Raw genomic sequence first — 11271 nt, 5'->3', positions numbered from 1 at the left:
ACCTGTGAAGCATCTGCCCTGAGTCAGGCTCTGTTCTGTGACAGGTGGCAGCTGTCAGAGGTAGCTGAGTGTCTCCGGTTTCACAGTATTTGCATTTCAGTGGAGAGAGACCACAGACGCTTGGGCAGGTTAAGGCTGTGGTGCTGAGAAAGATGAGATGGGAGGGGTGGAGGGGTGGAGGGGTGGGAGCTGGCACATCCAGGAAAGCCGTGTTTTGTTTAAGACCGGAATGTGCCGATGGTGGATACGGAGCCATACCATGGATATGGAGTCGTATGATACTTTATTAGAGAGAGAGAGGTCACCTTCATGAGAAGCCGAGAACTCAGGTCAGCGCTTTGCTGGTCTCTGACCTCCACCGCAACCCCAAGAGACAGCGTGACCCCTCCTTCCTTGACTTTTATCTCTGCCTCTCCCCCACCCACGTACCTATGACCACGCCCAAAAGGGCGTGGTCAGTGCTGAGGGTCTGTGAGATCTCTACAACGTGCCAATATACGGACGATGAGATCCAGCCTGTAGCAAAGGCTGGCTCCTCTAAGGCGGGCGATGTATGAATAGGAGACTCACAGGCAGTCCCGTCCTTGCAATATTCAGGTTTGTGGACCGCTTTCCAGGTAGAGGAAGAACAAAATGCCAGGAGCAAGGCGAGTGCTTGGTGCGTTTCGGGAGGAGCGAAGGCCTGGTTTGACAGGAGAAGGGGGGCGGGTGTCGAAGGTGACACCAGCAAGGTCTCAGGGAGCTGTGCACACAGATGACAGCGTCAGACACCAGTCTGAGGAAGATGACCAGTGTGCCCATAAGGGCTGGGTGTGGAACTGGGAGCACTCTGCCATTTCCAGCAGAGGTGGTCACACAGAGAAGACGCTCAAACTTCACTGGACAAGCGGAGGGCAATACAGGGAGCCTCGGGCTGATGCCAGAGCAAGTCTTTAAAAGAGACACTCGGGGTATTTGCCACCCCCGCTCTTATTTAGAAAGTAGATAGGACACCTGTTGAGCTGGAATCCACAGGTTGATGAGCCATTAGCTACAGGTGTTCACTGAACCATCCTTGCATCTCTGGGATGAACCCTACTTGATCACGGTAGATGATCTTTTCAATGTGTCCTTGGATTCCGTTTGCAAGCATTTCATTAAATGTTTTTGCATTAGTATTCATGAGGGATGTTTTTCTGTAATTCCCTTTCTTTGTTGAGTCGTTGGGTATCAAGGTGACAGTGGCATCATAAAATGAGTTTGGCAATGTTCCTTCTGTTTGTATTTTCAGGAGTGTTGGAATCAGCTCCTTTTTGAAATTCTGGTAGAATTCTGTGCTATACCTGTCTGGCCCTGGGCTTTTTTTTTTTTTTTTTTTTTTTGGGTTGGGAGACCTTTAGTGACTGTTTCTATTTTCTTGGGGTTATAGTTCTATTTTAATTGTTTAGCTGATCTTGGCCTAACTTTGGTAAGTGGTATCTATTGAGGAGATTGTCCATTTCATTTAGATTTTTCAATTAAGGTATGACCTAATGATTCTTTGGATTTCCTTTGTGTCTGTTGTTATGTCCCCTTCTTCATTTCTGGTTTTCTTCATTTGGATATTCTTTTCGTGACTTTTAGTTTGATAAGGGGTTGTTTATCTTGTTGATTTTCTCAAAGAACCAACACTTTGTTTCATTGGTTCTTTGTAATGTTCTCTTTGTTTTTCAATTTCATTGATATCAGCCCTGAGTTTGATTATTTCCTGCCCTCTACTCTTCTTGGACATGTTTGCATCTTTTTGTTCTAGAGTTTTCAGGTATGTTGTTAAGTTGCTAGTATGAGGACTCATTCCTTCATGAATGCACTTAGTGCTATGAACTTTCCTCTTAGCAGAGCTTTCACTGTATCACAAGTTTAGGTGTGTTATATATTCATTTTCATAGACTCCTAGGAAGTCTCTCATTTCTTTCTTATTTTGTCTTTGACCCAGTGGTCACTTAGTAGGGAGTTGTTTTAATGAGAATATAGTCTTTTTCTTGTTTCTATTGTTGAAATTCATTTTTAATCCTTGGTGGTCTGATTACTTCAATTTTCTTTTATCTCTTGAAACTTGATTTGTGACTGAGTATGAGGTCAATTTTGGAGAACTTTCCATGAGTTGCTGAGAAGAAGGTATATTATTTTGTGTTTGGGTGAAATGTTCTGTAGATATCTGTTAGGTCAATTTGGTTAATACTGCCTGTTAGTTCCATTATTTCTCCATTTAGTTTCCATCTGGTTAGCTGTCCTTTGGAGAGAATAGGTTGTTGAAGTTTCCCACTATAAATTTGTGGGCTGCGATGTGTGATTTATGCCTTAGTAATATTTCTTTTACAAATGTGGGTACCTTTGCATTTGGGGCATAGATGTTACAAAATGTCATCTCGGTGGAGTTTTCCTTTGGTGAGTGTGAAGTGTCCTTTCCTATCTGTGGTGGTTTGAAAGAAAATGACCCCCAAAGGGAGTGCCTCTGTTATGGTCTTGTTGGAGGAAGTGTGTCATTGTGGATGCAGGCTTTGAGGTCTCATATATGCTCAAGCCATTCCCAGTGAGATAGACTACTTCCTCTTGCCTGCAAGTCAAGATGTAGGACACTTGGCTACTTCTCCAGCACCATGTTTGCCTGAGCACTACCAGGCCACATTGTAATGATAATGGACTAAATCTCTAAAAATGTAAGCCACCCCAATTAAACTTTTTTTTCATTTATAAGAGTTGTCATGGTCATGCTGTCTCTTCACAGCAATATAAACCCAAAGACACTATCTCTTTTGGTTAATTTTGATTGGAAGTCTATTTCGTTAGATATTAGAATCACTGTACCAGCTTGCTTTTTGGGTCCATTTGCTTGGAAAATCTTTTGCCAATCTGTCACTCTGAGATAATGCACGTCTTTGATGTTGAGGTGTGTTGTTTTTGGTGGTGTTTGTGGTAGTGTGTGAGTACATGTGCAATCGTGTGTGTGTGTGTGTGTGTGTGTGTGTATGAGTTTTCCTTCTTTTGATTTTGCTTGTGTGAGATTTTATTTCCTGTGCTTTCATGGTTGCAATTTACTTACTTAGGTTGGAGCTTTTCTTCTAGAACTTTCAGTAGGGCTGGATTTATAGATAGATAATGTTTAAATTTGACTTTGTCATGGAATATATTGTTTCCTTGATCTATGTTGATTGAAAGTTTTGCTGGGTTAGTAGTCTGGGGTGGCATCTCTGGTCTCTTAGAGTCTGCAAGATTATCTGTCCAATCCCTTCTGGATTTTAGCATCTCCATTGAGAAGTCGGGTATAATTCTGACAGGCTCTGCCTTTATGTTATTTGGCCTTTTTCCCTTAAAGCTTTTAACACTCTTTCTTCTGTATGTTTAGGGTTTTGATTATTGTGTGACATGAGGCCTTTTTTTCTGGTCCAAACTATTTGGTGTCCTGTAAGCGTCTTGTACCTTTATAGGCATCTTCTGTTTTAGGTTAGGAAAGTTTTCTCCTATGGCTCTGTTGAAGATATTCTCTGAGCCTTTGAGCTCGATATCTCCTTCTATTCCTATTACTCTTAGGTTTGATCTTTTCATAGAGTCCCGGATTTCCTGGACGTTTTGTGTCAGGAACATTTTAGATTTAAAGTTTTCTTTGACTGTTGTATCACTTTCTTCTATTGTGTCTTCTACCTCTGAGATTCTCTTTCATCTCTTGTATTCTGCTGGTGATACCTGAGTCTGTAGTTCCTGTTTACTTATCCGTATTTTTTGTCTCTAGGATTGTGTTTTCACTATTGCTTCTATTTCCATTTTCAGGTCTTGAATGGTTTTATCCATTTCCTTTACCTGTTTGTGTTTTCTTTAAGGGATTTTGTTTTTCATTTCCTTTTTAAAGCCTGTATTAGCTACGGTTTCTAGCTGGTAACGGGGACTGGGGTATTGCTGTGATAAGCCTGACCTTGGTTTTTGTTTGTTTGTTTGTTCGTTTGAAGACATATGAACCCAGGGGCTGTGGATTAGAAAAGCAACCCTAATTGTCATCATACAACCTTCACGAAGTGACAGATGGAAGCAGATGCAGAGATCCACAGCCAAGCACTGAGCCAAGCTCAGGGAGTCCAGTCAGTCAAAGAGAGGGAGGAGGGATTGTATGAGCAAGGGAAATCAAGATCATGATGGGGGAAACCCACAGAGACAGCTGACCTGAGCTACTGGAAGCTAATGGGCTCTGGACAGACAGCTGGGGCGTCTGCATGGGACCAAACAAGGCCCTGTGCATGTGGCTGACAGTTGTATTGCTTGGTCTGTTTTTTTTTTCAGGGGGTGTGGGTCCCCTGGCAGTGGGACCAGGGTCTATCCCCGGTGCATGAGCCGGCTTTTTGGAGCCCATTCACTACGGTGGGATGCCTTGCTCAGCCTTGGTGCAGCAAGGAGGGGCGTGGTTCTGCCTCAACTTGGTGTCTCTTCGCAAGGAAAGAAGCCCTAACTAAGACAAGGGCCTCTGTCATCTTCCTAAGATTGGATTGGAAGTCATTTTCTTGAGCTTCTGCTGTGCTGGAATATCGAGGGACTGCTGTGGTAGAATAGCTGGGCTCTGGTGATGCCATGTTGCCCTGGGTTTTGTTGATTGTGTTCTTATACTGGCCTCTAGTCATCTAGGTTTGGGGTGAGTATCAGTTTAGGTGCCAAATTCTGAATTTATCTTTGTTGGACGGATGCCTTTTGGATGTTTTCTCCCTTGCTTTCTGGTCTTCTGGCCTGAACTACCCATGGTTCTGATGACCAGGGAGTCTTTGTGTCTCCGCTAGGGTTTTAGTTTTGGTGGTCTTCTTTGCCTCTGGAATTTTGGGGTTCTGGGAACTGGTGTGGCCTCTGGAATTGGGGGGGTCTTCTCCTGGGGTTGTGGACTGGGATGTCGATTCTGGCTTTTACACAGAGCACAGCCTCTATAAATGTTGTGTAGGGGACGGTTGAAGGGTCTCAGGGACAGCGCTGCAGGGATTCTGCGCTTCCCTCATAGGGCTGTCACTAGTCGTCTTGTTCACGTAACGGTTCATAGATTTAAATAAGACGCTCCTTTCTCTAAACTTTTGTGGTGTGTAGTTGTGTGGTTTGTTTAAAACTGAGTGCATTTCTCTACCGCCATCACTGACATTTGCATAGCCCTGTGAATCACAGCTTAATTTTAAACCATTTTTGGATGAGAGTTGATTATATCAAATATATATATATATATACTATAAAAATAGGTTTTTAAATTTTAAGTGGTGTGTGTGTGTGTGTGTGTGTGTGTGTGTGTGTGTGTGTGTGTCTAGAAGAGGGTTCTGGGTTCCCTGGAGCTAGAGTTATAGGTGACTGGGAGCTGCTCCACGTGGATTCTGGGATCTATATCGGAAGAGCAGCATGCACTCTTAACCACTGAGCAGCCTCTCCATCCCTGTAGGTTTAGTTTTCAACAGCAGGAAATGAATGAGAATGATCTCGCTCTTCAGTCCACTCTGTCAAAGTCCGTGTGAAGGTCAGGAACGAGAAGTAGCCCCCTTGCTGGCTGGATATGGTATGTCCACCTCTCCATCTGGCAGGACGCTTGTTTACAACCTTCATAACAGCACACCATTTCCTACACCGGGATGGACAGCCTGAGGGAGAACTGTGCAGTTAAAGATGGTTGGAGTGATGAATTTAATCTTGCATTGCCTTCCCTTTTTCAATCTATGAAATTCACTTAAATTCATAAAATCCAGAACCGAAACACACATCTCCCAGTGGTGTATGCATTCTTAAATTGATAAAACCCAGGGCAGAAGCACAGGTCACCCAAATGGCACAAATTAACTTCTAGGAATATGAGAGGCACTAATCAGACCATTCAAAAGCAGACTACAAAGCAAACATAATTTCAATTTTTTTTTGACCAAAAGTTCTTGTGAGCGAATGAGACAACGTGTTCTCAGGCGATCACGGCGTCACTTTACAAGTGCATGTCTACTCTCTCCTGTCTTTCTTTTGTGTGAGAACCTGTTCCTGTACGTGTGCATGCGTGTTCAGGCAAGCAGGAATGCATGGGTATGCAGTTGCGCGTGGAGGTCGGAGGTCACAGGTCCGAGTGTCTTCCTCAGTCATTCTCCACCTTAACTTTTGAGCTGGGAGCACATTGCTTTGTCTAGCTTTGCTGGTGGAGAGCCCCAGGGATGCTGTCCCTGACTCCCCAGCGCTGGGATTACAAGCACACACTGTCACACCCGAGTTTTGGTCCTGGTGTTGAAGGTCAAACTCAGGTCTTCATTCTCCTGCAATGGCTCTTTACCAACCGAGTTTCCTCCCCAGCTCCCCCGTGAATACGTCGAGAAAACACATATATGTGTACTCACAGGTAACAGGCTTTGGGTTGTCTGGCTGTTGACCGGATCTGTTTATACAGCCCAGGTTGGTCTTGACATTGCAATTCTTCTGTTTTCACCCTCAGGTGCTGGGTTTGCATGCTTAATCCACTCATGTCTCCTATACACCATTTTTTTTGAAAGAACACTGTCTGAAGTGATTATTCTTCTAGATCATACACTATATGGAGAGAGACAACCTCAATTATGCATACCTGTGCATTTAGTGTTCCCACGAAGGCGGGGTATGTGCGTCTTCATGAAGTTATGATCTGGGCTGTTAATTTGCCAACCATGTGGCTCCTTTGTCTCCCGTTTTGAAATTCCTACAAGCTGTGTATTCATGTATGTGATTACGAAGCAATGCTCTGTTGCTAGGCAGCGTTACGGAGATGAAGAAAGGCACAAGGCTCTCTGCTTGGGAGCTGAAAGTTTGCACTTCCATTTGTTAAAAAGGCCGATTTGGGCAATCCCGTCCTGTTGTTCAGCTGCCGCAGGTCAAATGTTCCATAAGAAAGGCATTTTGAGTTGTCTGTTCCTAGACTGCATTGCATTTTTGTGGGTGGAGACTCTTGTTAATGGACGTGGGATATAAATGTTCACATAGGTTTGTATACGGTGTATAAATTCTTATTACATTATATGCAGCTTGATAGACGGTATTGTCTACTCCCGGAAGACACAGTAGTCATGCTACTTTAACTTGTTTGTCATCCGTGGCAGCTGATGTGTACAAATAGTTGTTGATAATGCCTTTGCCTTGATACCCAGTAGACAAAATGTGGCTCTTTTTTAAAAATATATTTAATTTTACAATTTATCATCATAATAACCCAAACTTCCCAAACATTATTGGAACTCTGCAGTTGTTTGTTTGTTTGTTTTTCTTCCTTTTCTGGGGGAGCTTAGGACTATTGATACAAGTCAGTGTCCCTGCACTCTCTCACTGAATGCTGTTTTGGTTGAGATCAGTGGTTTTTGAAAGTCTCCAAGTTTAGTTTATTATTGCGCACTTGAATTTGCATGGCAGTTATGATCTCAGACGATGTAGGATGCCTTAACTTGTCCCTATGACCAAAGGATAAGAAGAGAAAAGGAATTACATTAGAAAGCTGGGCTTGTTTTTTTTTTTTTTTATAAGAAATGTTCTTTTTCTCTGCAGCCATATAAACCTAGAGCGTCTTTCGATGCCTGAGCCCGCATTTAAACGCATTTAAACCACTCTAAAGTCGCCTGCTGGGCAGGTCTCAGCCACACCCCTCTGCAGGGTCCCACCAGTTGCCTGTAACCTTCCGGGCCCTCCAGGCCTCTGTCTGTCCTTCGCAATGCAGTCAGGGTGATGTTTCTAACGTGAAACCTGAATGGCGCCGCATTTATGCCTTCACATAGCAGATTTGGGTCCACGTTGCCCCCTGGAGCACAAGCTGTCTGAAATTGCTTCTGGTCCATGCACGCACCGTGCGCCCCTGGTGCAGGCACCCGCTGTCCCCAACACACTGCACTATTTCTCACTTCGTTCCCACGAGACTTCCTCACCCTTCAAGACTTGCACCAGAAGCTCCGTGGACCATCTTTGAGATGAATATCAGCCCTGTGGACCCAGAGGGACTTCTATGCTTAGTTACAGATCTTTCTAGAGGTTGTCCGGAGGACAGGAGCAATTCTCCCCTGGAGTCCAAGCGATTCTTGTCTGTAAGGATGGGCGCTTTCGCTATCACGTGTGTAGGTGCCAATCACAGGGCACGAATCACACCAGATACCCATGAAAAGACAATTCTTTAAAGGAATAAAAGTCACCGGGAGAGAGAGACATGGGCCTCCAGTGGCTTTCGCGGCTGTGTTTGATCTTTCTTTCTTACCAGCAGGTGGCGCGCCAGCCCCACGTTTTAACTCTCCAGCTTTGCGGTTTTGCTGTAAAGGCACTAATTCGGCTGTTAAGGGAGGAGATGATAATTTACGCACTGTTTACAGAATAAAGCTGATTTAACCTTCTATAAGCGTTTTCCTTTTCCACTTTTGCTAAAGTGATATGGAAGACTTCAACTTTAAACAAAACGACCGGAGTGAAATAAAAATTTAAGATGGGGGTGGGGGGTTGGGGGGAGGCCCTCAAGTTAGGGAAAACGAAAAGCGTTGAAATCAACACTTCGGAATGGTAGCAGCATGGTAGCAGCTGCAGACACACACATGCACACGCGCACACACACATGCACGCATGCACGCACGCACGCACACACAAACAAAATGCAGACTGCAGAGCTTGGTGCTTGAGCCCGAACACTAAAAGGAAAAACAAGGCCCCGAAGGCAGCGTGCGCTCTTTGCGAGCCTTCGCTACGTTCCTTTGGAGAGCTGGAACCCCGGGTAAGGAACTTTGCACCATGCACCTGCGAGCATGACCCGGTGACGCTTTCACACACACTGAGAACCAACCAACGGGGGAAGACAGGAAGGCGAGCGGGAAAGGAGCAGCTTGGGGCGGGGGCGGGGTGTGTGTGTGTGACTGACAACCTTTGAAGGTGTGAAGCCACATGGGGAAGGCAATTCTTGAAGAGAGGGAGGGATGGGGCTCAGTGCTGGGTCCTGGAGCTCAGGGTAGTGAGGCAGAAACGAGAGGTCCATGCGTGCGGCCCAATGCGTGCTTGTGGTGTGACGTGGGCTGCGTGGGGGCCGTTCCCTGAGTTTGTCTACTTTTGAGCACGAGTCCTTCCGCAGAGGGCATCATGGGAGACGACACCCAGGCCCGGCTGGGTTTGTGCGTCAGCTTGACACAAAGCCGGAGTCATCAGAGAGGAAGGAGCCTCAGCTGAGGAAATGCCCCCATGAGATCCAGCTGGAGGGCATTTTCTCATTGAGTGATCAACGGGGGAGGCCCCAGCCCAGGATGGGTGGTGCGGTCCCTGGGCTTCTGGTCCTGGGTTCTATAAGAACGCAAGAACGCGGGCTGAGCAAGCCAGGAAGCAGCTCCCCTCCATGGCCTCTGCATCAGCTCCTGCCTCCAGGATCCTGTCCTGTCTGAGTTCCTGTCCGGACTTCCTTCAGTGGTGAACAGTGTAGGCCAAATAAACCCTTTCCTCCCCAGCTTGCCCTTTGGTTGTGGTTTTCGTTCGCAGCAACAGAAACCCTGACTAGGACAACCTGTAAGCTAGCTTTGTTCTTAAAATGCTGCATTAGCATAAGGTAACATTAGACACACCATCACAAATAAAAACAGATCCCTCGAAGAACAGCGGTGTTTATTTGGGAGTAACGCTGCAAAATCCACATTGTCACAGTAAACCGTAGGCACATTCAAAAAGTTGAGGCCAGGATAAGGTTTGTGTTTTGTTTTATCCCTCCTACTACCTTTCTCCCCTCCCTTCTCTTTCCCTCCCTCCCTCCCTCCCTTCCTCTCTCTCTCTCTCTCTCTCCCCCATTCATCCCTCTGTCCCTCCGTCCCTCCCTCTCTCCCTCTTCCCTCCCTCTCTCTCCCTCCCCCCTCTCCTCTCTCCTCTCTCTCTCTCCAGGGTCTAACATAGCCCAGGCTAGTCTCAAACTCACAGTGTAGCTGGAATGACCTTGAACTTCTCATTCCTTCTCTCCGGCCCAGTCTGGCATCTGGCTCTCAAGAACTGTGTTCTGGTCGTCTCTCCACAAAGTCTGGGCCCTGCAGGGCTGGTGATTAAACTCAGGTCTTTACAAGCATGCTACCAACCACGGTATCTCCAGAAAGATGGAAAGTTTAAAGGAGGAAACTGAGGAGGCTCCATCAGACACTATGAAACAATAACCCTGGCCCAGGGGGTTGACTGCAGTGGAACTGAGGACTGCTGCCCCTGTGCCCCTGTAGAAGTGCTTTCCGTGTAAGGCTGTGGTGGCTGCCTATGGGCTGTGATCCTGGCAGAGCCCTGCCCGATGGGTTCATCAGGCGATCGCCTACAAGAGCCCTTCCTTCGAGAACTCTTGGGCTCATTCATTTTCTGTTGCTAGAGTGGGCAGCAGCATCTCTGCTCTGATCCTGACGACTTTCATATCACTTGTGTGCGGTGAGCGAGGGAGCCTCCTATTCCTCACGGGTCTCATTACACGGGCAGTGCTAGGCACTCCCCATAAAAAGCAAGAGCCCTGCGCCACACCCAAGGCTCAGGGAACGTTACAGAAGGCGTGTCAGAAAGACTGTAAGGTCAGGGACTTTGCTATAAGATTGTGTCCCCTCGTAACACCAAAAGCTACGCCGAAGTCTTACCACCTTGACTGCCCAAACGTAAGCTGAACAAGGACTAGGCTCGCAGAGGCCAAAGTGGATAGGAAAAATGCTACCAGGCTTCAACCCTATATAAATAACTGAGTAAGCCTGGGAGTGAGAGAGGCAGCCCTCCCCAGGGAAAAACACACACACTGGTTGTCCAGTGCCAGAAAAAAATCAGCCCTGAAAACATACATACAAGAAGCCTTACACAGACTGAGCAGGTTATACTTGGGACTACAAGTGTATATAGAAATATATATATATATATATATAACAATTAATGAAAAAATTGAAGGAGAGCATGGAGGGATACATGGGAGAGTTTGAAGGGAGGAAAGTGATGGGTGAGATGTTATAATTAAAATACAGTCTCAAAAATAAACAAAAAACAAAGCCCGTATGTCCATCAACTCGTTTTTGTTACAAGCATACCAAAAATATAATTGAGTGTAGTTAATCAATATACTCTGAAGGAACAGCTATAATAACATATTTTATGTAATAATATATAATATATATTACATAAAAGCATAGGAACATATTTTAGGTCTGTAATTGCTTTGTCTGTAAAAGCTACCTTTCATATACAACAGTGTTTCTCTAGAAAACTGTATGCAGAGTTGAAAATAGATTAGTTAAAAAAAAAAGCGATGTGCCACTATTTCCCAGTGAACAAGTCTTTTCAAAGACATTT

At 45.4% G+C, this 11271-nt stretch overlaps 1 long non-coding RNA gene across 1 annotated transcript; it reads left to right on the top strand.

The window, feature by feature from the left end:
* The first annotated feature begins 473 nt into the window (after positions 1–473).
* Positions 474–8336, top strand: LOC110343436. The gene is made up of 3 exons (XR_002385708.2): positions 474–597; positions 5414–5527; positions 7513–8336. It is a non-coding gene; the product is annotated as an uncharacterized LOC110343436 (long non-coding RNA).
* Positions 8337–11271: the final 2935 nt, after the last annotated feature.

Source organism: Mesocricetus auratus, unplaced genomic scaffold (assembly GCF_017639785.1).
Source record: "Mesocricetus auratus isolate SY011 unplaced genomic scaffold, BCM_Maur_2.0 Super-Scaffold_100009, whole genome shotgun sequence".
NCBI lineage: Eukaryota > Metazoa > Chordata > Mammalia > Rodentia > Cricetidae > Mesocricetus > Mesocricetus auratus.
The sequence above is the reverse complement of the archived record's forward strand: the minus strand, read 5'-3'. Positions and strand labels throughout refer to the sequence as shown.